General features: G+C 47.0%; 1 protein-coding gene across 1 annotated transcript in view; it reads left to right on the top strand.

The window, feature by feature from the left end:
- Positions 1-20244, top strand: part of TCF7L1 (transcription factor 7 like 1) — a 138303-nt gene that overhangs the window by 60778 nt on the left and 57281 nt on the right. The gene's annotated exons all lie outside the window — the stretch shown is intronic.

A 20244-nucleotide genomic window follows, 5' to 3' on the forward strand; every position in this document is an offset into this window, starting at 1 on the left:
TGCCCTCTACACTCTTTAACTATTGATTGGCATGTGTCCTTCTAGGCTGGTTTGAATATGTACATAAACAACTACTGCGTATTATTTTGTATATTTTTAGCACAGAGGATCATATTATTCATCAGGGTGGGGCAAAAGTAGGTTTATAGTTGTGAGTATGCAAAACACAGTTTATTCTTGTATTATTACTTGTTATTGTATTATTTTCCATATGATTACTTCTTGCATTTTAGGGACAAAACGGTAATCCCAGCCACTCGCTGATTGACTGCCAAATCCCATGCTTAGGAATGGCTACCCGTAGTCATAAATCATCATTTTATTTAATTTTCCAGAAAGCCAGTTCCAGAGCCTGTAATCCTACAGATAGCGTGCAGCAGACACTGGATTGACTGCGGGGCTTGTGCTAAACCAAACCAGCGAAGTCTTTAAACTGTTAAATTTAAAGGCTGTTCGTATTGTTAAATTTGTTCAGAGGATCTCTATGGGCCAGGCACTGCCCTTGGTGCTGGGAATCCACAGATAGTGGCTCCTTCCAAGGAGCTGAGAGTTCAGTAAGGAGACCCTCATTTGTTTTACGCAGCATAAAATTGTTGCCTGTATTGTAATTTTAGGAGGAGGAAATCCCAGGAAACAAACTCACATGAGATCTATTGCTCTAATGAAGCATTCTGTCTGCTAAGGATTTGTGTTAAGGACAATGCACATTAAATCCAGTCCCCTGGACATGAACCATGACTCCCCTGTAGTCAAAAATGTCATTTTGGAGTCAGTGTGAGGGGGCTGTGTGATAGTCTATCACCAAAACGTGTTTAGCTACACTTACTCCTACCAAGGTTTTCTCAGATGTTTGAGAAGCATGTTTAATGATATCCTACCAAGGTTTTCTCAGATGTTTGAGAAGCATGTTTAATGATACCGAAACAAATGCGGCATTTAATCCATATTTTAATAATTACTCTTAGAACTCTTAGAACTGGTGTGGGAATGAACATTTCAGGCTTGTCTGTTCCTTGATTCTATAAATCTTACAAACAGGCCCGGCCGGGCATGGCTCAGCAGTTGAGCGTCGACCTAGGATCCAGGCGATCAGGGTTCGATTCCTGGTCAGGGCACATGCCCGGGTTGTGGGCTGCAGCCAATCAATGACTCTCTCATCATCGATGTTTCTATCTCTCTCTCTCCCTCTCCTTTCCTCTCTCTGAAATCAATAAAGATATATTTAAAATATATATATATATAAATCTTACAAACAAAGTTGATGCTTGATTGTGGCTGATTTGATTCCTGTTACTTGCCCGCCTGTCGTGTGCACACCGTGGTGATGGGCAGCCAGGTGTGGTCTGACCGCCTTTTGTCCTTCAGGCTACTTTCTCCCTCATTCACGACCACCAGGCTCTTCCCACCGTGGACCTTCCCGCGTGTTTCCTGTCCACTCCACTCTTCATCTTGAAACCCCTTCTTGGCCTCCAGGTCTCAGCTGAGACGTCACTTGCTCGGGAGAGCTTCCCTTGGCCCCTAATCTTACACAGGCCCTGCCTTTCTCTTTCTCATAGCATTCTGCCCAGTCTCCATGGGCACTTGGCTCAAACATAGCTCTTTATTTTGTATATACACATTTGCCTGGGACCTCTCTCCAAGGACAAAACCCACGTCTTCTTGTCTCCTACCCGTTTGTAGACCATCCGTCATGGTGTCTAGATTGTGGTTGACATTTACTGAATGGTAGGTGGGTATTTGGGTGGACGTATAGACTGACAGACAGATGGGCAGGTGGGTGGATGCCTTCATGGAACAAATACTTGAGTCCGAGGATATGACGGGCACTTTCAAGGTACTGGGCATGTGGCCATGAGTAACATGTCAGTTCTCAAGTTGCTTACCCTCTGGTTGGGACAGACAGTGAACTCATCCACAGTGTGTCAGGTGGCGGTGATGAAAAATTAGAGGGAGCAAGGCGTATAGAGAGGAAAGGTGGGGCTGTTGGACGTGGGTGTCGGGGAAGGCCTCGTAGTTTGAGCCAGAGACCTGAAGGAAGTGAGGGAGTGAGCCCTATCTAATTCATGGCAGGAAAGCTGAATTCTTGCCATTCCTTCAGGCTGATTTTTAGGTATCTGTTTATCTTGTCATACAGGCAGGTTTAGTTTTTGCCATACATCTGGAGCTCGACTCCAAGTCCAGTGGAGGGGGAGCCTCTGGAATGGTAGGTGCTGCCTTTTTTGTAGCAGGGACGATTCTAGGAAGAAAAGTAAAAGTTGGTCACAGTTTTTGTATCTTCAGTTTTTACTATCTCGAAGTGGTGGACCATAAAAAAATGATATTTTTTTTCTTTTCCTTAGGAGCCCATATGAAGTTAATAAGAGCAAGGTTACTTTTCAGAATCGTCTGGGCTTGGCAGGCTTATCCCATTTGTATGTCATTGATACCTTTTCCCCCCCACATCTTTTTGAGAATTTTCCAATAGTCACTGAATAATGGGGTCAAATATTTCTCTTAATCTATAAGGCACCGCCTTAAAACTGGGTAGTCTAACGTTGAGAGTCTCTCCAGGTCGGGCAGCTGAATGTGAACATTCGGTTCAACTAGCAGGCAAGCCACCCGGGAAGGACCTGCCTAGCTCATGGAAAAGCGAGTAAATCCCCAGGAGCAGCCCAAGCGGGAAGGTGATTGGGGGCTGCGGGGAAGGGCCCGCAGGATGTGGAAGCCCAAGAGACTTCTTCACCTTCCTTTGCTTGAGGCTCTGAACACAGTTACACATGAGGCCATTGGCACTTGTCCTATCTGGGCACATGAATGAAACAGCTCAGTGGGGTGTTCTGCGGCCCCTTCTGTCCTCCACAGTCTGGGGGTGGGGGTGCAGTGCCAGGAGTTGTTGGCAAATCTGCCACTCTTCCTGTGGCTGCCCATTGCCTATGTTCCTAAAAGGAGCTGCTCCAGCCCTGAATGTCCAGAGGGGCTCTTCAGTGAGAAGAGGGAGTGGGGAACTACAAGCTCCAAATCTCCCAAGTGCAGGACCATCAGGGCACTGAGTCTCAGAGAGTGCTCTGCAAAACTGCTTCAGAATCTCCCCAGGTGCTTGTTGAAATGCAGACTCCTGGGTCATCCCAAGGAGCATAAGTGCAGCATTGGCACTGAAGGGCTGTCTCCCAGGGGAGCAGGCCCAGCTAATGGGAAGCACTAGCTTTGCTCAGAAACCTACTGCTACAAATGTTGCACTTCAGAATTATGGGATGATTGCCCCCCCAGGTGTATCCTATATGCCTATTCCCAAGGAGTCTAGTTTAGCAGATGTAGGGTGTTTCCAGACAGGAAAATTGGTTAGGATATTAATGAGTCAGGAAACCGTTTGCCCTCTTGAAGGGACCTCCGTTGGAGACCTCGGTGTCTCTTGGTAAGAAAATCCAGCATTTAGAGCTCTATATACGTGAAGTCCTAGAGGAGGACCTAGAAGGGCCTGTCCTAGGTTGTACCTTTGGGGGCAGGACATAATCTTCACAGGTCCACTTTGATTCAACAGGATTTCTTGAGTCCCAGCCTTGTGTCAGGCCCCGTGGAGGACACTCCCAATGATATGACCATTCCTGGCTCCTTTTCGTATCCTCAGCTCTGCTCTCCCCTGGCCTCCAGAGAGGCCCTCTCCCCTACCTGCTCCCTTTCCCATACCTGCTGAGCATCCCAGCTCCATTCTAGCTTCTCCTGGGTGCTGCCTGCCCTGCTAGGGGGGGGCTTGGTCCTAGCACAGCTGCAGCCCCTGCTGGAGCCCTATAGCTTCTCCTCTACAGCATCTCTAGCAGTGCTTCAGGGTCATTGCCTTCTCCTTTCAGCAAAGGACCAAGTGCAAAGGGCTAGGAAGGGGGAGAAGGGATTTGCATTGTCTCAGTAGCCAAGACAAAGATTGGCAGAGGAAAAGCAACCACTCTTTGCAGATTGTCTACCCAGAAGATCCAAGAGGGTCAAGATCAAGTGAAAACCCACCACATACATCCCGAGACTCCTCTAGGGCAGGGACGGTTTTCACTAGGCCACTGGAGGAAGCATCAGAGGACAGGGTAGGGGGCTTGGTCCATCCAGGTGGTTCCTGATTCCATGTCCTTGTCTGTTAGGACCTCGTCCTTCTATGAGGGGTGACAAGGAGCCACAGCTTGGGGTTCTAAATAACACCACTTCTAGTGTTCTTGCCATGTGCTAGAAATGGTTCTAAACATCTATGTCCACTAATTAAACCCTCACACCAGTCCTGGGAGGTAGTGACCCCTATTAGTACCATATTCATCTTCCCAAGTGTGGAGAAGCAAGGAACCTGGCCCGAGGGTCACACAGTTCATGAGTAGCAGAGCCCAGGAGTCCACACTGGCTCCACCCATGCTGTTCTGCCTCTTGCCACACAGCATGATGGTCTGTTCCCCGGAGACAGCTTTGCTTTTTCCACTTTGAGACCAACACCCCCTTCGCTCCCTGCCCCCTTCAGCCCGCCCCACCTCAAGCAGGGACTTAGTAAACACAGCCAAGTAAGCCTTTATCTCCAGGGCGGTGCTCAGTCTTCAGCACAGAGGACCTGGCCCTGAGAGCTCTGTGAATTTAGGTGTCCAGGGGTCCACGTGCTTTATTGTTTACTGAGAGCCTTTCAAACATAAACAGCCCCCTCATTAATTAATTTAAGAATTGATTTTCCTGCCTGGAACTACCAAGATGAAGCATCTCAACAATATTTACAACTAACTGTTCCATGAGCTGAAAGGAGTGTGCATGGCTCTGCCTCCAAAGTCTGTGACTTAAGAGACTTCTCTTAACCCTTCACGATCGTTATTTGTTTAAAAAGATAAGCTTGGTCAGTATCACCAACCTCAGGATTAAATGAGCTGATACACAGAAGGGTCTAGAACATCGGCGACATGTGAGAGGGTCTCCGTGAAGGTGAGTCTCTCCCCTGTTCTTCCAGGAGGCCAAGAGGCTGTGTAGGGTTTCATAAAACAATGGATTCTAAGACCTATCCCTTGTCCTCACTTAGCTTGTGATGTTAGAAGGGCTGCCTGAACCCATAGACGTTTGAGTCATAATCCAGGCCACGGAAGGAGAAACCCCACGTAGCAGTGCCCGGTCAGGTGCATGGTGTGTTGTTCATAGCAGGCATGACCTGTGCCCACTGGCCCAAGCCCCCTTCAGATGTGTGGGGCTGGAACAGTGATTTTACAGAGTTAGAAAAGGTCATGTAAAGATCCAGACTTCCAGCTTCTCTTGAAAAAATCAGAGATGTAGCAAGGCTGGACTCAAATTCCTGCATGGTAACAGCGGCCCCCCTCCACAGGCTGCACCCACCCCTCCTGGAAAACTTGTGTTGGGGCCAAGAGCAGGGCTGGGTTCAAACCCTGGCCCCCATCACTTAGCAGCGGGCATGACTGAGCAGGTGCCTCACCTCTGTATGTCTGGGCAGTGATGGTACCCATCTCACAGGCTTGTCCTGAGGATTCAGCGGGTGAGGCCATGCCAAGGCCTGGGCACAGGGCCCGCCTCTTAGGAAGCATCCAGTTCTAATTGTAGCTGCTGTTACTGTCATGCATACTCTCTGCCTGGCCCTGGGAAGCATCTTGTGTTTCACTGTGGTACCCAGGAAGGAAGGCTCATTGCAGTCTGGGGTCTTGATGTTTTTGTTCAGGGAGTTCTCTTTTAAGTTGAGCCTGACCTGGGAGAGGGAGGAGAGAATGGCTGGAAGGGGGAACAGCAAGAGTAAAGTTGGGAGCTAGGAAAGGGCTGCTACTTTTAAGTGGCTGCAGACACGTTTCACTCTTATCACCTGTTGAGAGTTTTCTCAGCCGCTTTTGTGTGAGTTCAGATAGCTTTGGGCCTAGGTGCACGTAGCATCTTCAGCCCCTGAGGAAGGGTGAGCTCTGGGTGTGCACAGTTCTCCGACCACAGCACTAACCTGCTGAGCAGCCTGTGGTCGGGGTCACTGGGGTCCAAACAGAGTCGTGAAAAGTTACAGGATCAGAAAATAGACTGGCTGTTAGAACCCTCAGGACTAGAAGAGGGAAGAACTCATTCCCTGTTTGAATGGAAGAGCCCTTAGAAGCTGGTAAGGTAGGTGGTGGGGGGAAAGGGTACACAGGCCAAGACTGGGGAAATGGGGTGACCCGGAAGGGGGAGGAGAACATAGAGCAGGAAGGAGTGGGTTTTAGGGCTGGCTGTGAGGCTGGACCCCAGCTCCTTTTGGGACCTGAGCGTCAGTGACAGGAGCCTGGGTTGGGCTTTGACATGCTGAACTTGGGCATGGCCTGTGTCTGTGTCAATTTCAAGTTCCATGGTTTTCTAGGAGTCCATAATAAAACAGCACCACAAATCGAGAATTTGCTATAACCCCACTATTTCCGCATCCACGTGACACCTCTTCGATCGTCTCTCGTGTAGAAGTCATACCCAGAAATAACCTTTGTGGACTCTCATGCCCAGTGTTTTGTTTGGAAGGTAGGGTCACTGTACTTATGTGTCAGCCATAAATACTTAGCTGAGAGTATGAATTCCTAAGGATCTGCCACTTCCGGCTGGTAGCATTAGATCCTCTGGAGGGTGTCCTGTGTCATAATATGCCAACAGATTTAGAATTTTATGACAGCCATGGAAACAAAACAGGTGCTGGGTGCAGCCAAAAATAGCCACCCTGGGAAGCGAAATTGGGGCAGTGCCAAGGGGTTAAGGTGAACAGCACTGTGCCTTAGGGGGGAAGGTCAAGACTGTGGGGAGAAAGCCCCTCCCAGTGTCAGGAGTGCCTTTGCTTCTCTCAGATTCTCATTTCTGCATCATCCAAACGGAAACTTCTTGCAACCCCAGCCCACCGCCACCTCACACAGCTTTTCTGCCCTATTTCTGAGTGAAAGGCCCAACCCAACAGGGGGTCCTGCTCTGCATGGATGGCAAGTGGGGGGCCTCCTTGCCAAGGTGGGGCTCTCCCACTGCGGACTTCCTGGTGGTGAGAGGTGTGAGGGACGATAGGGGAGCCTTTGCCTCAGCAGCCTGAACCTGAACCTGGACCTGACCTGGAGCTGGAGGGCACTCCGAGCAGACGTTCCAGCCTGGTTAACCCCCCTGCTGTGACAAGTCTGTCACACCCTCCATGCCCTGCTGCCCTTCCTGAGGAGAGAAAGACGGTGGCTGTCAGCGGGTGAAGGGTGACAAGTGGGGTAAGCACAGCTCGTTACTCCCGGATTTCGTTACCAGGCAAAGTGCTCGAAGACAAATGGCCAGGGGCTCATCCGCCCTTGAGGACAGGGGCGCCTCAGACACCAGGAGCAGGGTTCTGGGGAGAAGAGTTGTTAGAACGGTCGTGGAATAGGCAGGCGCGAAGCTGGTGCGGCAGACAGGACTAAGTGTGTCAGCTCGTGTTTCCATTGTTGGTGATGTTGACTTGAGAGCCTTGGTTTGACCCTGAGAGTAACCAAAACTGCACAAACATGTCTGTGTGGTTCCTTCTGCTCAAACACCAGCAAAACTCTCTGTGGTGATAAAGGTTGGAACAGTGGCTCCCTTGGGGGCAGAGGAATATTAACAGGGAGGATACATGCAAGAACCCTTCTAGAGTGAGTTCTAGAATGTTCCAAATCTTGATCTTACATGGGCTTATACATATGTAAGAGTTAATTGAGCTGTACATTTAAGATGTGTGCATGCGGCCATACATATGTATGTCACATCTTAATAAATTAATTAAAAATGAAGAAAAACACATGCATAACAAGGAGGACTGTGAAGAAAAACACCTTGCCAGTACTTGAATAGCCCAGATTTTTCCACACTGGGAGTTTGCTCTTCCATGGCCCCGGGTCCTAAAACTCTGACTTGGTTCAGTGGAGAAGTAAAACAACAAGTCTCTTCCAAGTTTGACAGTCAGAGTAATTTGGACACTGCCAGCCTCACATCCTGAATCAGAGTCTCTCCGTTCCACAGTTTAATTATTACGAGGCTTTTGGGGCGCCCAGGTCAAGCTGACCCAGCTTTGAGTTGCTGCTCTGCTGCTGACCTAGAAAACTGTTGACCTCTCTAGGGCTAGGTTCCTTTGTGAGCTGGGTGATCTAAGAGAGTTGCTCAGTGAGGGAGCACCTGTAAAAAGTACTCAGTGTGGTGCTTGGTACTTCACAAGTGATCAGGGAATGTTAATGATGTTTATCACTGTCACTAAACTGTGCAAGGTTCAAGGGAACTCAGGATCCACAGTGCTCGCCAGCGGTAGTGCCTTGAGCCTCTGCAGTGGCTCTAACACACAGTTCCCACACGACCCAACTTTTCCTACAGTTGGGCCGGCTCCAGGGTGCAGAGGCCCCCTCTGGCTTGGCAGGATTCTTTGGCTGGATCCTCTGCTAGTTCTCAGAGTAGGAGCATGGTCAAGTTGGACGACAGTGTACCCATGTTAAAGCAGCTGTGGTGAACATCTGGCTCTGATTATCTGGCTGGGAATGGCTGGGGGTGGGAGCCCCGTGATTTATAGATTGCTCCTCTGGCTGTAAATCCCATCTGTAATTGTGACTTCTCTGTCCCTAATTGTTTGCAGAGAAGAGAGGAGCTCAATGGCTCACAATCCCTGGCAGGGCCCGAGGCTGCTGGGGGGTGAGGTTTGTTGCTAGGACACCACAGTCTTTGTTTTGGTCCCTGCTCAGCAGTGTTTTTAAGGCCCTGTATACATTTCTCTGTATTGTTAATGTAATTTGTTCAGGCAGTGAACAGCCAAGTTCAGCCGAAGGAATCCGATACTCATAACAGAAACACCAGAGGCCAGGTTTTTGTGGTCAAATTAGGGTTTTGAGGCCTAGGAAGAGAATGAAATGCTTGAGCTGGGCAAGGGGGACAATCTCTCTTTTTCTCCCCTTCTGACACTGGCCTGGGTTCAGCTGCCTTGTGGAGTCGGCTTGGGGGCACTGAGTCCACTACATCCAGGGCTGTGTTAGGTGGGGAGCAGGACTGTCCTTCTCTGAGAAAAGGAATATGGATTTTATTCAAAATGGATGAAAGAAGGCTGAGGAAGGGCCAGTTTGGGCCCTCTCTGCTCAGCCTTCCCCTCACCCTGGCTCCAGGCACTTTTTTATCTCCCCCCACGCCTGCCCCTGAATTACTTGGCTGGTGGGGAAATAATAGTTGGGATCAGTTGAGAAGGTATGTGACTGTGCAAAATGCAATTTGCCCGTTTCCGCTGCCCGTGAAGACCCGGCAGCCCACTTGCCATTTGGGAACCTTGCGCCCTGCTGTGCTGGGAGTTTTGGAAACTGGATTCCAAACAACTTCCAGTGAGCGGTCAGTCATGTTAAGTTAACTCGGTTCATCCTACCCTCTTAGTTTTGCCTCAGAAAATAAAACAAACATACGAGCCCACATTTTCCATGCTTTTTTTTTCTTCTTCTAGAATGCCTAACATGTTGTGAAATTAATCAGACCAACATTATGAGCGCCGCCCCCCCCCCCCCCCCCCCGGTCTGCCTTGAAAGAATGCCTGGTGGGCACGCATCCATCCATCCATCTAACAACTGCTGAACACCTTCTGGGGTTACCAAGTAGAGTGGGATAGGGGCCGGGTCCTCAGGAGCTTAAAGTGCTGGGGAACAAACAGGAAAGGCAGTCCTTACGCCACATGCAGCAAGTGGCTGATAAAGCAGAGAACATCACCTGGAATACCCGAGAACGAAGTAGCTCTAGGCCAGAGGACTGAGGGGAGGCCTGGCACAGAGATGTTTGAGCCTTGCCTCCCAGGAGCACACCGCTAGCCTGCCTTCCATCCCAGTGACTGGAAGCCTGGGGGGGAGGGGGGCAGTTGCCTTCTTAATGTGACCCCGTTGTCCCAGGTGTCTTCAGAGGCTAACCCTCTTCCAGTTCAGAAGGTGAGACACGTGTGTGTTCAGCTTGATGCTGACACCTCCTGCCCGAACCACGTCTAGACACTGATGTCCTCAACTTAGGACACACTGATGTGTTGCATAAATGCGTAACAGTAGTGAATGTTCCTCAGTGACATGACCTGAGAAGCCCGTGAACTTCCTGTTCTTGATCATGATTATGTGCCCCTCCCCCAGGGCCCTACACTAGCATTAAATGCCCACCAGTCAGTTTATATTAAAACACTTATTTTCTTGTTTGTCTCCACCATCAGATCATGAATTCCTTGGGATCAGAAATGGTGTTCCCTCCCCACGCCTAGAAGAGTACCTGGGAGGTGTTCACTGTTTATTGATGGGGTACAAATTTCATGTCTGTGTCTTTCATCCCGTATGAAATTTAGTTTTCCAGACAATAAATGCTCCCCTTTCCAAATGCTAAAATGAACTTCAGCCATTTTTTGGGTGGAAATATCCTAAAATGCAACCTACACTTTTCTAACTTCTTACATAATGAAGTTAGAGTCCTTTTTGTTTCATGTCATTTTGGTTTTGATAACTCGGGGTCAGCTTTATGAACCCCAGTTTGTGTAGGGATGAAATAAGATGAATTTTCCACAGACTTTTATGGTGCTGTAGAACCATTAAATGTTGGAGTTGAAAGAACAAAGATTTTAAACCACCTAGTTTATTTCCTTTTCCAGACCAGGAAAAAGAGCTGGAACCAGCAGCCCGGGTCTGACTTGCAGTTGGGTGTTGGTTTTTCCTGTCATCACATGCCCTCTGCCCTCTGCCCTCTGCCCTCTGCCCCCTTTCCACCTCTTTAGTGACTGAAGTAAGGCTGCTTTGTCTCACCTGCAGTTGACCGACTTAGTGCTGGGGGGCTGCTCACTTTTCTGTTGAGGGAAGGCGATTAGCTCTGTGACCTCTGTCTTGTCCATTTTTTGCTAGTTCCCAGAGGTGGAAGTCTGTGCTACTTACCTAGGTATTAGACTTCTACTGCTTTCAAACATGTGTATTAAAATCAAGAACTAGGAACTCATGTAGTTAAAATAGGCTCTCGTTACACTGGAAAAAAAAAAAATTGATCATATTGTTCTTTGGTAGACGGCTTGCTCTTTATAAGAGGGGTCCCTGGACCTTTAACCAGGATTTACAGACTTGCTTAAGCTGTTTGGTCATTGGATGGCCGGGTCATCTGCACATTAAGTGGCAGCTGACCATCTAGGCTGAAGGAAAGATGTGAAGTAATAATTCAGAAGGGTGCTTTGTAACATAGGCTGTTCAGAAAAGGTTAAATGTGTTCTATGCTTTCAGGGAAATGCTAATTAAAATAGCAATGAACTGGCAAAAATTAAAGTCTAAGAATACAGGGTGCTGGTGAGAATATAGGTTAATAAATGATGCTTAACTTAGGATATCTGGTAAAATTGAAGATGGAAATATGACCCAGCAAACCTCCTCCACGTGGCACAAGAGTAATCATTGCTGGGTTGTATGCAGTAGCATAAACTGGAACACCATATGTATAATCAATATATGAAATAAATAGACAAATCAATCCAGACATATAGTAGAATACAGTGAACTAATCAGGTCTATGTGTATTAGCATGAATAAATTCCAAAGGCAGTGTTAACTGGAAAAAGCAAGTTGCTAAACAATATCTAAAATGTGGCACCATTTATATAAGTGTTTAAAACTCTCCAGAGAGTAATTGCATTGTGGTCACGCAGGAGAATGTCCTGGTATTATAGTGTAGGGTGTCACGATATCTACAAATTACTTTCAAGTGGTTCAGCAAAATAAAAGGGTGTGTGTGTGTGTGTGTGTGTACATATATAGGGGAGGGAGGTAAACAAGCAGATTTAGGAATACGCTGATGGTATATCTGGTTGAGAGATGGGTGGGTTTTCATTGTTCTACAACTTTCCAATAAATTAGGAATTTTAAAGTGTTGGAGGAAACACATTGAGTCTGTAATTTGTGGATAATACAGATGTAATGAAAATATAGAAAGATGCAGAGGCATGATAAACGGCATTTTTGGACGCTGGTTACTTCTGGTGGAAGATGGGGACGTGGATGGCTGATGTTGGGTCCTTTAGCTGTGTCAGCAATACTTTATTTCTTTGTTAAAAGAGATCAGGGGAGAGCTCTGAAATGACTGGGAAAATGTTAAATTATCTAATATGGGTAATGGGTATTAAGTGTTGCCATTTATATTTTCTACTTTTTAAAATATGTATATATATAGTGTTATTTATAGATAGAGTTCCATAAATAAACACAGTATTTTTAAAAACTGCAATGAAGTAGGTAAATGATTTGGTTTCATTTTTAAATTAGAAGTTATTATTAGAAAGTATTTCGGTGCTTCAAGAATTGTGGACCACCTCCTTCTGTCTGGTAGCCACGTCAGATGCCCGCCTGGGCGTTGTCTCATAGCATACTGGGATTTCAGAGGTTCCCAGAGCCAGACGAGTAAACAGGACTTCAGCGAAACCAGTCAGCTTTAGGCCTGGCACCCATGAGGAACAGCCATCCACCCAAATTGCTGTCAAAAGGGCACGGCACGCTCAGGCTTCACCCCAACCCAGATCCAAGCCAGTCTGAGCATGTAGAGTTTCTAGAGGAACACAGTTGAAGTCAGGTGTCTGCCGTGGTCTGGGCTACCTCTCTGGTTTGCACCAGGTCCACCTCTGGGCTGGAGCTGGCCTGAGCAGGCAGAATATCACACCTCCGGCTAAAGGCTGGACAAGCTCAAGTCTGAAGGATAGAACTGGATTGGCAACCAGGAGATCTAGGTAGAACTCAGTTGTACAAACACAATTATTTGTATATAGTGTGACATAACATAAGGACTGAAAGAAGTGCCCCCCACCCCCTGCCTAAAAACACTTAAACTGCTTTCATTAACCATGTTAATGGTGGTTGTAATGGTTTTCTGAGTCTGCTGTATAGGTAGGGAGTAAATGAGTAATTATGTTATCGTCACTGAGAATGAGAATTTTCAATGTGGGAGAAAGAAGATACAGATGGAAGATCAAGGGGGCTAAGAAAAAATCTTGTACTAGGTCCTGAATGCAAATTGGAAGGGCCCCAATATAAACTCATACCATACTTTACATATATATATGTAGAGACAGAAAGTCTTTTCTAACTCTCTCTACTGAAAAGGCCTAGGAACAATCTCATAGCAATGACCAACTCTAGTGCTCAGATTGTGGTCTTTTAATACCACTTAAAACAAGGCTCCTACGAGGGATTGGTGATTTATTGTACAAGACAAGCCCAGAGTATACTGTTACGTAAGAAAGCATGAAAGTGATCCAAGACCGCAAGAGACTTGGTGGACTGTCAGGGAATTGGGTAGTAGGACTACTAGGTCAAAAGGACTCAGCCAACCTGAATTCCAGGGAAAGGTGAAACCATTTGAGCATCAGTAACATCATATTTATTTAAACCCTCAAGTGCACAATGGCTCTAAAAACAAAATCAAACAAGCAGTCACACTGGTATCCTTTGGAGGACAGCAGGGAGCTCAGCCATTATTTTAAACCTGGTAACTCAGTTTGTCCTGCCTGAGTTGCTACACCACCAAATAGTTGGGAAAGTTTTTCTTTACAGAAGTATCCCAGCTAATAAGTGAGGGAGAAATAGCCTTGTTCCTTTTCCCCCAAATAAAATAACACTAAACTAAAGCTGAATTGGATCAGCCTCTAGATCTAATTATTGATTTATAAGAAATAAAGTGTTCAGAGGAACATGTTAAGTGACAGCAGGAGACTGTGAGTAGCCAAATCCAGACTGGAGAAAACTCTATGGGGCCAATAACTTGGTTTCTTCTACAGATAATACAGAGACAGGGAAAGGAAGGCGGGAATGAGAGACCCCTAAAGCTCAGAAGGCTAAAGAAAGAGAGAGACATATAGTGACATACACCAGTGTATGGACCAGGATGGCATCTGGAGCCTGATTGAAATAAATTGTAGAGGGGAGAATTATTTATAATCAGGAAAATAAATATGAAAGCATAACTAGATAGTCCATAATATTAGAAAATTGTTCAATTTTAAAGACAAGATAATCATTTTATAGGAATTAAAAACTTTTCTTCTAGAAATACATACTGAAATACTTCCCAGTGAAAGATAAGCTATCTGGGATTTGCTTCAAAGTGTTTTGGGACGCAGAGTGGTGGGCAGGTGGGCAGACAGTGGCTGGGGGGACAGTGAACCAGTGTCAGCCATGAAGTAGCTATGACCTGGGTGAGGGCCTAACCAGCTTCATTATATTCACTCTACTTTTGTATATGTTTGAAACTTACCAAAATAAAAGGCTTTATTTCATTTTTATTCACCTGGAAGAATCCAAGGGAATTGTTGAAGTGCTTGCTCAACAGTTGAGTATTTGAGTAGGACCCAGCAGGACCAGGGAGGCAGCGAAGAGCCGGGCCGGTGGGCAAGGCCAGCTTAGGAGAGTGGCAGGAAAAGGGTCCCCGAGAAGCGGTGTGTGGGTGCGGGCTTCCCCAGGTAAAACGGGGGTTAGACATGCCGAGGATGGGAAGGAGGGCCCAGGGGAAGGTACCCAAGGGACCATTGACAGTGAGATGTGGGAAACTGTGCAATTTAATACTAGACAGCGCACTCTTTTTGGGACTTTACAAGTCAAGCCTTTAGTCCTTAAAGAACCCCCTACGTGGGGTGTGCTGATTTAATCCCTATTTTGGTGGAAATGGAAGACTAAAAGTTTCTCCTCCCACCTTCTCTATTCTACCATACTTCCCATTGTCCTGAGAACCCAAGCTCGCTGTCTTCAGCTTCTCTTTTCCTCTCTCGTTCTATAATCATCATCTGATCCCCAGGACCTACTGATTGTCCAGGACTATCTTCCAGTCACAGAGCCACCTCCAGGGGACGCGGTCTGTGGACTTGAAGCCTGGCTCCCTGCAGTAGTGCCCTGACTCCAGCTCTTTTCTGCTTATCCCCCTTTTTAAAACTTCCTAATGCCCCGCTTTCTTCATATCACTGGCCCGCGTACAAGCCTCCAAAGGCCCCGCATTGACCATACCGTGAACACAGGGTCTTGCTTCTAGGGCAGTGGGTACAAAGGTTTGGGAGGTGGCCGCCTGGGTTTGAATGCCACCTCTACCACTTACTTTACCCTGAACCTAATGAGTGGTAATCTCTCCACAAAACGGGAGCTTCAGGATGGTCAAATGTGCAAAAACATACATCAGGCGCCCAGGACAAGACAAGCTCATGGGCCCAGAGTGAGTGAGTGCGTAATTTTCACTCCGAAGCTGTTTTGCTGCTTTTCCAGGACCCACCTTATAAGAGCTCTCTATAAAACTCATCCACTGAGCGTCTTTCCCAATTGTATACATTTAGCTTCAGGAACAGTTTGTCTCTTAGCCCTTAATTCTACCATTTTCACAGAAGCCACTGATGTGTGCCACATATCTGAATGCAATGTATGACTTATTTCCAATCCTCGTTGTAAGCACTTTGGGTTCTTGGAATTTGTCTTTATTGAGACATTTCTCAGTAAATATTTTATTGGCTTAAAATCAGTCATAAACAGTATGGTGGTATTTGGTTATTTGTTTTTCATTCAATGAATAATTATTGCGCAGCTCCTAGCAGTCGGGCAATGTCTTAGAGACTGAGATATAAAAACGGACAGGGTCCCCGTCCTGGGGGCACTGCGTTTCAACTGAGTGAGGCAGTCAGTCAGTTATAGCTAAGGACATGGTGCTGGGGTGAAACACAGCCTGGCCCCCTTCAAGGTGGGTCCCCAAGGAGTTCAGAATTGTTTGAAGTTAGAAGCAGCAAGGAGGGCAATGTTGAAGTATGGGCTGCCCAGGCGACAGAGGAGGGAGGGAGAGGAAGATGTGAACATGCCATATGTTCATATATGGCTCATGTGCATTCTCATGAGACAGGGAAGATTCCCACGAGACTGGGGGAAGCATGTACAGGATGGTATTTCTTCGTGTTAATTGCGCATCCAGAAGAGAGTGAAAGGCAGAGAGAAGTATGTTTATTGAAGAGAATTTGGAGATTGGGGGAAGATATTTTTTTAATGTCACTTAATAATCTTGTCACCCAAAGATAACCATTTCAATGTGTTGGTCCAATTTCTCCCAGACCTTTCTCCTGGTGTATAATTTACATACTTTTTTCTCTTTTCAAACATCGGTATCTTAACTATTCCCTTTATTCTTAGAAACTCGGGTTTTTCTGATATTTCACTCTGTAAACAATAGTGCAGCGCACGTCTCTCATGTATAAAGCTATTTCTGAATTTAGGATTATTACCCTTGAGTAGATTCACAGACATGGGCCTATTGAGTAAGTGCAAGGCAGGAACATTTAAATCTCGGTGAATTTCCTTGCAGTGGGCTGAACCAGTTTATACCCTGGGCTACTGCAAAGGACCCATTTCTCCTGCACCCCTACATGACACTCTTTTTTCTGTGGGGCAGAAACAGAAGTACAAGTCTTTAAAAAAAGAAAAGAAAAGAAGAAAAAGTAATAACTTCAAGTTGTCACTTTTTTCCTAGGCCCCGCACAGATTATAGTCATCTGATTGTGCTTCCAGCAGAAATGCCTGAGGGGATGGGTGGATATCGCATTTAATTGCTCTTAGTTTGTCATAAAGGAACACACTCTGTTCCTTTTGTCATAGGCTTTTCACAACTTAGTGTGAGCTTGGATAGATCCCTCTACTTCTTAAATCTTGGTTCCCCCAGGATTAGTGCTCTCTTTAGGGGGTAAGAACATATAAATGTTTCAGGAAACACTATGGGATTCTTGTAAAAGCCTTTGAGTCATCTGCAGGAAACTTGCTGATGGGACAAGGTTGCTAAGCTGACCAGAGAAGCCACTCCTGCCACCAGCTTGAGCGGTCACCTGCCGAGAGAAATTGGGCCTGTTAGGGTACCTGGGCCACAGGGCTGCAGCCTGTCCTGGCCACACAAACACAGCTGTCGGACACTTCCCCCAGCTGCCTCATTTGTGTTTCTCCTTTGAGTGGAAACTGTGCTTTTCCATTCCCAAATTCCACTTGAAGACCTAAGGCTCACTTCACATCTGAGAATAATCCTTCGTTGGCTAAGATCACAGGGCTATCTGGCCCAACAGTTTGTTGTCTGGTCTCCGCCTGGACACCTACAGGGATGGGGGCCGCCCAGAGCAAATTGGATCCCTCCTTGTCCACATGACAGCCTTTCACGCTTCAGAAGATAGCCTTCTGTAGTCATCTTCACGCTGCTCGCCGCCAAACAGCATAGTTCTGAATGTCCTCAGCCTGTGCTCTGCTCGGGATCGCCTGGAAGGGTGCGTTCAAGGCCAAACAGCATGCTCTGGGCACCATGGAAGAGGTTAGCCATTGAAGCAGCCTATTTTACAGGCACCCACAGGCCAGAATCGACTTTCCCCAAGTTATTGTCACCATGTAGCTGTCAGTTCAGCCATACCCTTCATGCCCATCCTCACCCTTAGTGGTGGCATGTCTCCGTGTGGGACTTTATCTCTGCTAACCTTTTTCTTCATGGGTTTATCCCATTTTTTCCAAAGTAGTGTAGAGGTTATGCATGCTGCACATCCTAGGGTCAGGGTAGTTTCATATCCTACTCTGGGCTACTCAGATAGCTTCCTTGTGCCTCAGTTTTCTCCTCTGTAAAATGGGGCTCTAACAGCCCTGACCTCAGGTGTTTTGAGGATTAAGTGAGTTAGTGTTAGTAACGTACTTAGAATAGCGCCTGGGTGTTTGTAAGACGATAGAAATGTTAGCTAGCGTCTCTCATTGTTGCCCTTTTGAGATTCTTTGGGATCTTCATTGTGTTCCCTCCAGGTCTAAACAGGGAGCCTCCTGGACCCACAGCCAATGTGGCAAACAGCTGCAGCAGCTCTGGGCTGGAGAGTTCAAGCTTCCATGCCACTCGTTCTGGCTTTTGCTTTGAGGGGTTATTTTGTGGGGTGTTTCGTGTTTTTGTTTTTTACTTTATGTGTGTTTGGCTTTATGATTGTTACTTTAACTCTCTCTCAGCACTCTTCATGATTCTCAGCTTGACCAGGTGATCTGTGTAAACCCTCCAGGTCCCCTTCATTTCTCTTTCATCACCGATTCTCCTTGCGCCTTTACCCCCAGACTTGCTCATTACTCAACAGATGCTGATTACGCACCTCCCGTGGAGTCCTTGTTCTGAACACTGGGGCCACAGCAGTGGTGTGAGTGTCCCTGGTGAAGCTGACTTTCCAGGGATACGGGCTGACATCTGTATGTCTCATCCTCTAAGTCCGAGCGTCCCCTATGAGGTCGCGTTGACCATTTACATGAAGACCTTGAATCTGCTCACCCCTGTTCAGCATATGGGCATTTAACCCACTTGAGATCATAACTGCTATCTTCATCTTTTCTTCCACTATGTTCTCTTCTGCCTATTGAGGAACATTATTTTTTTCTTCCCGTAGCATCCTCAGAGAGAGAGCAAGGCCTCAAAAAATACAACTGTTGATGTTCTTCACCCACCCTGGTTGCCTTCAGGGCACCCATTGTCCATCTGATGCTTCAGTTCTTGGACATGTGCATCTTTACCTTACCTTGGTTAGAGGTCACAGTAGCAGGGGTGGAAAGGCATGGGCTGCCCTTAGAGCTTGGCAGGTATAATTCAGTAGAATAAAGCAATATTGTTTTATCCTGGCCTGAAGAGTCAGGATAAAACACGGTTTCCTTGCTTGTCTTCTAAAAGACTAAATGCAGGGGTGTGTTTTTTTACATACCATAAAATTTGCTTTTTGTAGAGTACAGTTCTGTGAGTTTTGACAAATTGAACCCATTGCAGTCATGGTATCGACTAAGTCCAACCACCTCACCTCTCAAAATTCTTCTGGTGTTCCCTCTGTCGTCAACCCCTCCCCTAGAGTCAGTCCCCAACCCCAACAGCCACCGATCTGGTCTCTGTTTCCATAGTTTTGCCTTTTCCAGAATGACATGTAAGTGGATTCATGCGGTGTGTAGCCTTTCGAGTCTGGCTTCACTCACTCGGTGAAATGCATTTGAGATTCCCCCGTGCTGCTGCGTGTATCCGTAGTTCCTTTCCCTTTCCCTTCCCGGTGGTGGCCCACCGTATGCATGAACCAGTGTTTGCTGATCCACTCACCTGTTGAAGGACGTTTGGATTGTCTCCTGTTTGGGGTGGTTATGTATAAGACATTCACCTCAAGTTTTTCCGTGAGAGAATTACCTTTTCATAAGGCTTTTACTTCTCTAGCAGTTTCACTGTGCGCCTCTGTTGTTCCACTCTGATTCGAAGGCTGTGGGAATTTGGGTAGAATCTATGTCTGATAAATGACAGGTGGCAGTGCAATTTTTTTAAAGGAATGTCCTCATTCTTTCAGAAAAGGGGATTTCAAGGCTTCCTAATAAACAAATATCAAAGAATGTCTTAGCTCAGAGAATATTGGTTTCAAAACATATTCTCCATCTACTGGAATTTATTTTATGCCCAAAATATAGCGCCCCCCCCTTAGATTTTTATTCTGTCTGAGTTGATGCCTTTCTAAATCACAAAAATACAGTGATCGTGAGCAAATGAAGATGCCAAAGGTCCAAGGAACCTCAGAACCCGGTTTGTTCCCTCCACTTTGGACGTGTGGGAAGAAAAGCGAGATGCGCAGGAGTGTGCAGACACGGGCATTATTCTAATCCAAGGGAGGAGTGTTGGGAATGGGATGAGGCCCGGGGGTTAACTTGTTTCCGAAGGGCATTCCCGAATCCCGCTCTGGGATAATTCGCCCACTACCATTTAATCAGCTCCATTAAATCCTGCCCTGTCTAGTGCACTGTGCTCCAGACACAGCTCTCCTGGGCTCTCAGTAATAGCTCAATTGTGTGTAAGTGGCTGTGAAGAGGCTCTGTGTGCTGGATGAATAGGCCCCATCTCCATGGAAACCGGGGCTGGCGCCGGGGCTGACCTTTGACCCACTGGTTGCCACCATACTGTTAACCACTGGTGCCCCTTGGGTGGGGAGAGAAAGCAAGGAAATGGCTGTCAAGGTTGTTTTCGTTTTCCCTTGTTTTAGGCCTGGACCGCACTAAATGGAAACAGCACCAATATTAATCCAAAGCGCTTGGATAGCGTGAGTTTAGTTTAATTGTCGAGCCGCCTGTGGTCCCCTGCGCTCCCCCACGCCGCCTCCTTGCCGGGAATGCAGCGCTGGGTGGCGGGCGGCAGGGTCGGTGCAGCCTCAGCCCCTGGAGATGCCTGGGCGCGTAGGTTCCCCAGGGGCAGTGTGGAGCGGGCCGGGCACCTGGCCCAGGGGTCTCCGTGGTGTGACCATGGGCTCTACCTGTAACCCAGAAAGAAGCCTTGCAAAACCCGGTGAGG

This window comes from Miniopterus schreibersii (assembly GCF_964146895.1).
Source record: "Miniopterus schreibersii genome assembly, chromosome: 13".
NCBI classification, from domain to species: Eukaryota; Metazoa; Chordata; class Mammalia; order Chiroptera; family Miniopteridae; genus Miniopterus; species Miniopterus schreibersii.